The following is a 12,225-nucleotide window of genomic DNA, read 5'->3' on the forward strand; positions in this document are numbered from 1 at the left end:
GTCTGGGTGGGAAATGGATTTCGACTGTGCAGGAATTCATATGAAGGGAACATTTGATGAAAGTTGCGTTTTCACATCTCAATGAGTTTAAATTGCATATGCAGAATTACGTATACCGTTCTAGATTGTGAGCCCCCTCCCCCTTCCTGTTAACTTTTCAACAAATTATTATTTAAAAAAAAGCAAAAAACGGCATTAATTAAGACAACAAATACTATCTTTTAATGTTTAACTTAGCCTACAGAGTGTTTGTCAGCGCTAAATCGAAAACAAACCAATTTGCTATAATAAAAAAAGTTTTTTCATTGGTTATGCATTATTTAACTGAGTGCCTATTGCATTTTTTACCGAATTTGTACCTGTTTTTCTGAAAAGCTAATCGATAGATATTGAATTGCAATCCATCATTGAATGCAGTTTTGAAAAACTCTAAGATTAAGGTGTCACTTGAACCATGTTTCGATTTAAAAAATCGACCATTTCGTGCTATCGGCGTTGCAAGCATCATTAAAAAAAAAACAAATGTCCAAAGATAATGTTTTTGTTCTATTTATGCTGATTTTGATTATATAAAATATTTTGTTAAAAACTTAATGGGGCTTGGGGTTAGAATTCAAAGCTCCACCGTAAAGTGCGTGTTTGAACCTGCAACGTAGGATTTCATGTGTTAAAGTTACAGCCCTAACCTGTTTTACTAGAAATAAAGACAGAAAATTTGGCATTGTTTGCTTGATACTACTTGATGCTAGTGGATCGGTTGAGTCGAAAAACTTAAAAAAGTAAAAAAAAAATTATTTATTTTCTTTATAATATATTTTCTGACATCCTCTTTTGTTGAAAATTGTTATGCCACCTTGAAGTGGCATGGAAAATGTAAATTCAAAGTTGATGAAGATAAGTGCATTTTTACGACCTTTCGCATATTTTCCTATTCAATTAATTAATTAGCTTAAATTTAGTAGTTTCAAATTACGTTTCATACCTTTAATACTAGCAAAACTGAGGCTAAATTGGGATGAAAATTTTAACGCGCGAAATCAACATCACATTTCACGTGAAAAATTCTTTGGCTGAAGTTTCATTAACGGAACCCGCCTCAAAATTCAGAAGATGTTGATTTAAGAATCAGAAAAAGTATTTAGTCACGCACGATGCTGCAGAACCACATTTTAGTTTAATCGCGCGTCAAATTCTATATGAACCATTGAATAGGAAGGGAAGAACGGCATGTATGGCCTCCCAGTCCTCCCGATATAAATCCGTTTGATTATTCTTTGCCAGGACACTTGAAGTCCCCAGTGAGCAAAACAGTGGTTTAAAATGAAAAAGATCTAAGACGAGATGCTAATTGAGTCGTGTACCATTATTAAGTATTCAGCAGATATTTTCGAAAGAGGTTATCGTTCAATGTAAGGCGGATTTGATGTATATATTTCGGAAGGCGTCGATTATTTTCAACAATTCTTATAAATATTACTAATGTATTATTAGTAATACCTCCAGTTTTTGAATCTTAAAAAATGCACTGTGATGTCATGGAACATGGACATCTTATGTGCGGACCGGGGCCTCGCGACTTAATTTCTTGATGGCTAATTACAAGTTAGAGATAATCGTGTAGAGGCAACATCTACGAAAATATATGCAACAGTGACGATCCCGGGAAATTCAAATGCGAATATACACGCTTAGGCTTCATTTTCTTTTAAAAATGAACCGAAATTTTTCCCTGTTGCCCCGGTAAAAATGATTAATAATCATATGCTTTGAAGTTGCACAGCTAATTGGTTAATTCGGATTTAAAGTGTCGGGATGAAAATTGCTACGTTTTGAAAGCTCTTCATCACACATCAATTTTTAACTAATGGCCTCTATAGCACACATTTACGCATGGCCCAACTTTACCAACAACGTATATTTATAGATTAAACGTTGTCGGTATTATCTTTGCGATTTGCGAAATAAAACAAAAGGGCACCTGTTTCAAACAATTTCCACCAGGAAGAAGATTAAGCCTTGTTACGACTCTATGCCTCATTACAGCTCTGCGTTTAATTAACTCGAGCACCCTAAAGTTCCGATCCTGTTAGATCTCATCAATCCGATTCATCTCGAGTCAGTCAATGCAGGCAATAATCGGCGATGTTATTTGCAAATATGTTGGGTCTGTGGCAAGAAATGTCGCCAGCGCCATCTGCCGTCCTTTTTAGTGCACCTCGGCTGAATCTTGGAGTGTGAAATGATCAATTTTCAGCGGGTCAAATTATGGGTTTTGCAATTGAACGTGTGCCACAATGAGGCTGGTGTCGTGGACATACATTTGTATCACTCCGGAAGGTACTCGAAGAGAATATCGCAGTAAAAGAATTAATGATCGTTTTTTTATTTTACCACCACATCTAAACAATCACCGAAAAATTGCTAAAATCCTTATTGAACAACACTTTATATCGCAACAATTAAAACTTGCTTTGAAGCTGAAAAAACACACACATTTCCTCCAAACGTGTAGGGTAGAACTTACGCTTTCGCAATTTCATAACAAAACTTAGTCAAATGTAAAAATTAAAATAAATACAAATATATTCATAAAATAACAAACGTTTAAATCGTAACAAAAAGAAATATCCAGCTTGAATTAATGTGCCCCATTTACCAATCGCCCCCATAGCCCCTTTCAGTTGAAATTTAGTATCGTAGCAACCTTTTGAACTATATAAACTATACACATGAAATAGTATATGAAAATAATATAGCATCTATCTATCACTTACAGAACCGTTACGTAACTCCCGCTAGTAGAGAAGGTATGAAAAGTTGAAAAGTATGAAATAAAAATGATTTCCACATAGAGACTTTTCCCGCATAATTTGGAAGGAAACAGCAATTGCATCATGTAGGAGCGATTATGTTGACGTAAAAATACGAGCAAACTTTCTTGTTTGCAATTTATTACGTCATTTTGACATCGTTATCAAAGCGTGGGAAAATGTATGTGGGTGACGTTGACCACCTACCACGTGCAATCCGACGGCGACGCGTCGACGCTCTACAAGCGCCGGGACGCACAATTTTCCGGATTATCAACAGAAGACGCTAAGCGCTAGAGGAGACGAATGGTTTTCCCGCTAGAAGTTTCGCGAAAATACGTTCGATTGGTTCGGGAGTTCACTTCGATAATAATAAACTCAAAGACCGAATTTTCTTCTTCCTGGGTCTCCTGAGGGTTTTTTTATCCATAGGTATGTATTTACAACTGCAATAATACTCCTGATTCGCTAGATAATATGAACTTCAGGCGATTAAATTGAATTACATGCATGAACATTCGTTTTTTAGCGACAAAATATTAACAAGTTTTTTTATCATACATTGCGATGGTTCGCTATTGCCATCTCGGAAACGGTTAAAGCCAGAAGGTCGGTGAACTGAGACAAAATTTGTTAAACTTACTGGTAACCTGAAATAAGGTTCGAAAGCGGCGTTGTCAAGTTTCCCTAGGCTTGCGAAATATTAAGGAAAAGTCAAAATTTGTCAAAACGGTTTTTTTTTGAAAATAAATCAAAAGCGTGCGGTGCTGCGAGAAAATTCGATAAGAAAGGTTTTATTTTTTGTGGCCTACATAGTGATATTAACACACTTTCTATGTGCTATTTAATTCTCAAATACAGGTCCCGCGCCATTTTTTAAAAGCTGCCGTGATCATTTTTAGTCCTATTTTGAAGATACTTTTTATCCCTAAGTCAATGATGTGTCGCAATGTCGCATATTCCAACGTTTCATTTGCAAATAGATCATCATCGGACTTTTTTTTAATAAAATTTTCAGTCCGACAGTCCGATCTGGACATGGCACGAAAAGTACATGTTATGATACGCCAATACATCATATATTAAAAAAAAACCTACTATGAACTTCCAAAGGACATGGAGAAACCGCCATAAAGTTATTTTCTCACTTATTAATTTATTTTTCGTGAAGAAGTTTGACAAACTTCTTTTTACACGTGAAACATCGAAACGTGCAATCTTGTGGTAGACCTTTGAATTGGAGGTAAAAGGTATTTATAAAGAAAAAAATAATATCAAATTACATTACTTCAGATTTTCTGCTGAGATTGTCCCTGCTTATTGATTTTAAAAAGCTAGTTCAATATCGGTAGAAGGGGAATGTTAATAAATTAAAGCTGTCGACTCCCATACCTGACCTATACGTGAATTCATATTACTAAAAAATGCTGCGAATCATAATTCATCAAATTATGCACATATGTTGACTTGGTTGTGCCTCGTGCCCATATTCGACGAGACAACCATTCAATATAGCTCTCTAAACATAATTCCGCATATTCCAACCTGGATGGTCATGACCTCAACGAACTGGCTGCAGGATTTCAAACTGAGAATAAAAGATTTTTAAATGTTCACTTAGTAGTAAAGGTAAAACCTAAAAGCTCTTGGCATTATGCTGACTCTAAATTAATCATTCTCAGCCCTTCTAGGCTAAATTTATATGTATAAAAGAATATGCAAATAAATTCTTTCATAAAAGAAAATAACGATTAAGGCCATATCCTACGTTTTTTTCGTTGCACCATAGTGTTATTTATAGTTCAACCTATCTCGAAATAGACGCGATAAGAGGTGTTTAACGAGTGGCAGCCGTTAAAGTTACTATAAATTTTCGAAAACACATATTTATTAAATGATTTACTGCTAAACTGAACAGCAGCAAATTAAAATCTTTTAGCAATTAAAAAAAGGTTTAAGTAGGTGCCGCGAACAACCCATTAGATGTTTATTGCCACCTGACATGTTGTAGCTACGAGTATGATGTGATACAGCATATGTTAATCTAACCACTTACCTATAATAGCGGCAGTAAGATGGGGAGGTAAAGGGCCCTCCACCCCTAAAGAACCCTTCACAACCAGCAATGCATCTAACACGAAACGCTATTCTCCTGTTTAACTGTCACTTCGTTTCTATAATTTCCTAGATTTGAACGAACGCATCATCAAAAACGTCCACCCTGTATGAAAAAGATGAGAGTTAAGGAGAAGCGCCGGCAACAAAAAAATCTCTAACTTGAAAAGGGATTTCAAATTTCGTTAGTGAATATCAATGGCGTATCAACAGACATGAGTTATTAGCAGGGGGCCTGACCCGTCAAACGACATCACCTTGTATATTTTCTAGTTGGCTTAAAGGCCGGATAACATGAACTGTTATGAAAAACTCACATAGCAAAACTGTTGCAAAAGCTCAAAAAAAAAAACGTGTTTTTAAGAAGGTGCGGTAAAACAGCTTTACCACACTCAATTGCTGAATTGCGATGCGTACGATAAATCATAACTTTTCCCCTGTTAACTAATTAACTATTATGATCTCGTCTGAGTGTGCGATTTTCCACCCTTCTCCCAAAAGCGCAGATCAAACATGAAACACCATGTATATTACTTTGTAATCTCTCCAAAATTTGTGTTGTTGAGTCCACAAGACGAGGAGACTTTCCGAATGACTTCGGAGTTTGCGTTGCGTTCAAAGTCACAAGCTATATATTTAATGGCAATTTTACCATGATTTAACTGAAATTGATGGAATGAGTGATGCAGAAAATGTGAGTAATTAATGCAGGTCGCGGAGAAAATAGAGCTGCAAGTTTAATTAACATATGCCCCTCCCCATGTGATAAATATTAATAATTATGCTTAACAGCATTATGGTAGTTTGCATATTCCTTACAAAAAAATAAATTAATACGTAACTATTAAAAAACAGCCCTTTCCTAACCATATGAATTGCTGTACTCATATATTTATACCCATAGAGTATTTCGTATTCGTTCTGTAATATAGTTTTACCGCACTTGATTGTATATTCAATCGTGTATTGAACATTGCAACCTATTACTCGTTCAAGATCTGGAGAACTTTTCCAGCCCTGACACACTGTTGAAACATGCTGTATATCTCGTAAACCAGCTGCATAGGAATAAAACTAGCCACGTTGTTAAAAAAATATCCTTAAGAATGTCCTAGTTAGATCGTTTTTCAACGTACCATGTGCACCATTTGCAATTCTATAAGCAAAAATTGAAATTTCCATTTTTAATGATATTCGACGAAATATTGGCAACACCGTTTTTAAATTTTTTTTAAAAATTTGAATTTACATTTTAAATTGCGCAGCTTTGCCCAAATTGAACGGAGGATCATAATACAGGGGTTTAAGGAACGGGACTCCCATAGATTTGCCACCTACATGTGTGCAGCTTTGGACTTTCCGAGTGTTCGTGCATCTTTGTAACAAAAAATCCCTTTCAATTTTATCAAATATATGCAGATCCTTTTCCCTCTCTAAAAGTTTAAATAGTTTAACATAATCTGACCTACTTATGCATAAAAAGTGGAAAAATAAGCAGATTTCAATTTAATAAAAGTTAATAATTTTAATAGGACCTCAGGGAAAAGGCCTGAAGATTTATTTTGGATAAAACTGGATAAATCTATTCATCGTCAAAGGCGCTTTTAATTGGATATAAGTATGTCATACTAGCATTAGTGTGCATCGCGATAACGGTTTAATATAGGGAGGACTATATAGTCGAGCCAATGAATCTTTGTATCAACGTCACATACAATTGTGAGCCTACTAAGCACGTTTCTATAATATTCCTTTTCGACTCTCTAATATTATCGAATTTGTGTACAGAGCTGCTAAGTAGTTTTTGCCTATAGGTTTAAGACATACGTGATGCGTTCTTAAGTTACATAACTGACAACAAAGATGGGCTAACCTTTGTGTGTCTACCGTCACATTGTCATTCCATTAACGCCGGAAACCTGTTGTTGTTCATCGCAACATAATTATTGTTTTTGTTTGACATGGCTCATAATGAATTTAGTAGATCGCAGTAGATTGAAAGTGGTCGTGGTGAAATCTGTGACAGTCCAGGATACATATGAAGCCAATATCACTCATTTTAGCAATTTTCTGCTGCTTTAACCGACTCCACGGTGGTTTCGTTGGACCTCAGAAACCATGAGAGGGTGTTTTAGATCAGGGGTCAGGTTGACTCAGATTAAATCGTCACAACGTTAAGCATTAGGCACTGAACCAGATAGCGGGCAGAAATGCTCTTCGACGCATTGGTTCGCCACGGAACGATCGACTCAGCATGGAATGGTGGGCTCAGCTTGGAAAAACCTAAACATTTTGCTGTGCCTTCCAGGCACTAGTTCGGAATTGAACGATCTACTCGGCTGAGAGTAATCGGCATGTTTTGCTTGCTATGTGCTTAAACTGTTTGGTAGGTACTACCTTCTACGTGGCTGCTGAGGAACGATGTTACCAACGCCTTACGTCGAAGGAGCTTTTCGGGATTCCGGGCCTTCGGCATTCTACAAATCAGAACGTGTGGCGCCTAATCGACTATTCCGAGCCGGTCAAGTGCGCATGCTCCGCTCCTGCTCGTGCGACAAAATTAAATAAAACCCAGCTCCTAACTAGCCCTGGAAGTGGACATTTCACATTGCAACGAGTGCGAAAGAATGATCTTAAACGGACAATGTGTTTAAATTAACAATTGAATGCGGAATATTTATTTTCGGAGCTAAAAAAAACTGATATTTATGTACAAAACCGGAATAACTGAAAAGCCAGAGAAGTGTCGTCCCCTTTATAGGGCCTGTTGAAAGGATACGTAAATTAATCAAACAAGAAACAAGATAATTTCGAATCTTGACGTATCCATTGTTATGAGTTCATCTCATTGCGGCGATAAATTACCACCGGCTCCATTCACTCTGCCACATTTCAGTCTAGCAGAGCCTTATCATCCCCCAGATATCTAACGTTCAATTAACTCGCAGCTTATTTTCACGCAACAAGGGCAGTAATTAAAATTATAGGGATGTAACGAGCAGTGGGCGGGTGCGAAACAGACACTAGTTAAATGTGACGTCTTTAAGAACGGACGTCGTTCGACTCGGCGCCGGAAATGATTCCATATTCAACAAGCTGAATTGAATTATCCAGGGACGGAATTCGTTCCTGTTCGTTTATTTCCAAGCAGGCTTATTAACGAACGTTTTTATTTCATCTCGTCACTGCATACACCGGGTGTTTCATTTAAAACCGGGGGCAGCCCGAACGCGGCTGCGACGCATCAGAATTGCCTACATCCACCTGAGAATACCACCATCAGACTTTCGCGTCGTGAATCCTGGAAGATGTCAGATTTTCGTCATTTTGAAAGACTCTCTGACAGTGTTTTGCATCGCTCATGGAAAAGTGCCTGGCGTGGTGTTGGACGATCAACACTAGAGAGGCACGGGTTTCCGCTTTCGTGGAAAGACTGGAAATTTCAGGGATACATTCGGGATGCACAGTGTGGTCCAAATTGAACCTACATGTGTGGAAATGAAAAATTACACGAAGAGAAGTCGAAGTCGGTGTGATCACCGCGCAAACCTTTCGTAAGGGCCCACTACAACTAATTTCGGACTTACGACCGACTAGAAGGTCATTTTTAAACGTTTCGTTGAATACTTGCCCTCCATCTTTCTGTTCTTTCCAAGAGATCATATGGGAAAACGTTATCCGAATGCGGACAATTTTTCATCGAAACAATAACAATGTTTCATATTTGCTTCTAGAGGCAGCATGTTGTGGAATATAATGGTTTCTGATTCATCGAAATCCAGGACGTTATGAATCATACACATCATAATAAAACAAAGCGCTGTCAAAAGGTCGGTCTAACTACCGCCCTAAATGCGCGCCGGTGCGGCCGTCCTAACACGCCATAAATCGTACAGGGTGTTATTTCGGCACGTGGCCAAATTTCAAGGGGTGATTCTCTGAGTGATTGTGAAACGATAAATTCAGACAGTGTGATCGACTTGAGACGGAAATACCCCTGTAAATTTCGCATTTGCAGCTCGATTTCGAAGGACCAAGGCTCATAAAATGGAGAATAAAAAACCCTATTTAAGCTGTAAAAATTGTTTTCTTCAGGCGCTCGACCAGTGCCTGCGATGACTTATTTTTATCTCAAAAATGGGGAGGAAGGATTACAATGTTTTTTTGGGAAAAGTAATCAATCCCTTAAATTTGGTTCTTTAAAATGCGGACGTGCGAATTTTCATAAATAAATAGCAATTATTAACCATTTCTGAGTAGTTTATTTTGCAAACCATGTTAATTTATCAATATAGCCATAGAAACGAGATCAAAGGAATTAAACTAATTAATAAACGTGAAATTAATTCCTTTTTGGACGGAAACCTGAATGGTCCAGATGTTTCAGAATTTCTTCAGCACGTGATGGACGCTTTGGACAATTTGCCATTCGCTTATTTGAGCAACCTCCACATCCAATTAGACGGCAGTCCTGTTTGAAACTCCGCTTATGTGAAACAATATTTAACATTGCATTTTGAAAATAAATAAACAGGCCATAATGGTTCGTTATTCGAATGGCCTCCTATACTAAACAGTTTTCGCGATCTCATATTCTCAGATTTTTTCTGGGCCACGATCAAAAATAAAGTTTATAAATTATGTCCTCGCGATATTGAAAACTTTCTAACTCGCATGTGCAAAGCTTGTGCCGAAACAACCCCACAATAATTGAAAAGCGCCCAAGGCAACATTTTAAAAAGATTCAATAAATGCATTGCATTAAAGGGCTAACTAGTGGAAACTTTCAAGATTTGATTTATTAGTTTATTTATTTTATTTTTTACTCGTGTTTCAGTTATCTTGATAAAATAATATTGTTTCCAACTATAAAATAAACTTCTCTGAAATGGTTAATAAATGTTTTTTTTTTAATTAAATTTAGTATACATCCATTTTAGGGAACGGTGAATTCAGTGGCGTCCTTATTTTTTTGCAAAAAAACCCTAAAATTTTTTCCCGATTTTCGACATAGTCAACAGGTTATAAAAGCTCTTGGCTAAGTGCACTAGAAAACAATGTTTACAGCATAAATAGAGTTTTTTATTCTCTAGCCTGGATTCTTGTTTTTTTGAAATCGAGTTATAAATCCAAAAATCACGTTGATGTGTCCATGTTCAATGGGTCACATTGTATAAACATAGGTTGGGTAATGTTTCATTATCAAAATGTAGGTTGTCATACTTTTTTTTATTGTTTACATCTAAAAAAAACCTCATAAATAACAATCAAATGCAAACCAATGTGATGTTGAAAGGTCGTGAGAATTTTTAATGTACAAAGGAACCTTTTAAGCTAAAAATTGTGTCTTTTTTTGCTATTAGCTAGCAAAGGGCCAACCACACCAAAATAAATGACGCGTATTTTTTTAGTAAAACATTTAACAATAAATAAATATCAAATTCCAATAAAATCAGCTGAAGGATAACTAAGGCTTTCACGATAAAACGATTTAAAAGACGAAGTTTGACATCCTGTATGTTGAATACGAAGCACTACCGGAGCTATGTTTGCGGAAACGTTTCGTCTCAGAATCCCCCGAAGGATTGTCCCTTGAAGCTAATACATGTAGTTGAATAACGCCATGTATAGAGCGTCCTCAAACTAAATATTATAAAAATTCCACAAATAGTTACTATAAGAGGGATAAATCTATTTGTCGGTAATTAAGTAAATATTTGTCTACAAAAATGTTTAAACAATCTTGGTAAAGAAATAATTCTAGAGGCTTAAAAGTAAATAACAATAATTATAAGCATAGTTTCCAGTGCCTCATTATTCAAGTAAAATTGTTTTTGCCTGCATATATTAACTAAAAAACGTTGACTACATAGCATTAGCCAAGATATCGCATGTGATAATCACACTAAATACCCTATAGGCGATTAACATACTTTAGCATGCACGTACAGATGGTCCAAACAAGTGTTTTAAATTTTCCTTAGGAATTCCAAACTTTTCATTGCATAGTTTACTACTAAATGACTTCCTTGAACTTCAGTTCCTCAATAAAGCATTTAGCGATGATAATAATATTATATACAATATATAATTTATTAACATTACATATAATATATAATTTATTAACATTATATTAGTGTCAATAAATAATATCTTACATTAATATTTTACTTGATGGAATTTAATAGAGAGGAAATGTAATCCGTTTTTATTTATACGTAATTTTTAAGGATTATTTTTTAATTAATTAGACATTTAATTAACCAATTAAATAAGGATTGATTAAACTTAATGATTTATCTGCGCCACTGTCTTTGATTCGAGCCACTGTACTGTTCGCCCCGAACTATAACGCGCAGTTGTTCGAAGAATTCAATTGCTCTGAAACAGCATAGCGATTTAGGGCCATCTTCGGCGAGCATTAAAATAATTCAATGCTTAGCGGCAACGCACCGGACGACATTTTTGGGGCAAATGCGTCGATAAGCTTACTTAGAAATCTTCTTTTAAGTAATGGTTTCGGAAGATGGAGATTGACTTTAAATTTTTCAAAAAAAAAAAAAAATGGCTTAAACTCAAGCCATTTATCAAGCGCTAAATCGGGTATATTGAAACGACAGCAAAATCCATTCAAACCATTTTTTGTTCTAATCCAGCTTTGAAAAGGGCACTAAGCGGATACGCCGGAGATATTAATTATTGTTCATTGCAATATGATGAATTATGAGGAAATTTGCAGTAGCACTGATGCGTGTAATCATGTAAATAGTGACCAGAGAAATATTACCATGAAACATATTGTTAAAAATCTCGGGTAGGTGCCAAATGCTGATTACTTTATCATAATATATTATCTACGTTCATAATCATAAGCTTTGTAAAGCGAGGCCATTAAATCAGACAGTAACCAACAATGAAAATGGGTTTAGTGGGATCGCAATCCAAATACACTCTCTCACATATGTGCTGACCTAAATGTGTTTCCCATTATAACTCATCAGAATCATGTACTCAGGGTCGTTTTCTTCAGTCAATATAAGCACATAAAGCTGTACTATAATGAGTATTATAAAATGTAATTTTAATTACCTCCCGTTTAATTAAGCCAAAAGAACAATATGTCTTAATTGGATGTTGTTTATCACAACTTTGTAATTGGATAAATCTTGATGATTCGAGGCCATGAATGCCTGGGGTTCTGACTTCATAATGAAAGCTGCTATTGTTATCTTTTCTCTCAGAAGATAACTCAATGGGGATCAATGGTGTATTTCCACTTTCCTGAAGAGACCAGAACGAC

At 36.0% G+C, this 12,225-nt stretch overlaps 1 protein-coding gene across 1 annotated transcript in view; it reads left to right on the top strand.

Annotated features, from left to right (window-relative positions):
- The first annotated feature begins 3,103 nt into the window (after positions 1 to 3,103).
- The window catches only part of dimm (dimmed), an 86,829-nt gene continuing 77,707 nt past the window's right edge, over positions 3,104 to 12,225 (top strand). The window contains exon 1 of the mRNA XM_066296936.1: positions 3,104 to 3,242. The gene's annotated coding sequence lies outside the window, so the exon portion shown is untranslated. The remainder of the gene's footprint in view (positions 3,243 to 12,225) is intronic.

Source organism: Euwallacea fornicatus, chromosome 27 (assembly GCF_040115645.1).
Source record: "Euwallacea fornicatus isolate EFF26 chromosome 27, ASM4011564v1, whole genome shotgun sequence".
In the NCBI taxonomy this organism is placed as follows: domain Eukaryota; kingdom Metazoa; phylum Arthropoda; class Insecta; order Coleoptera; family Curculionidae; genus Euwallacea; species Euwallacea fornicatus.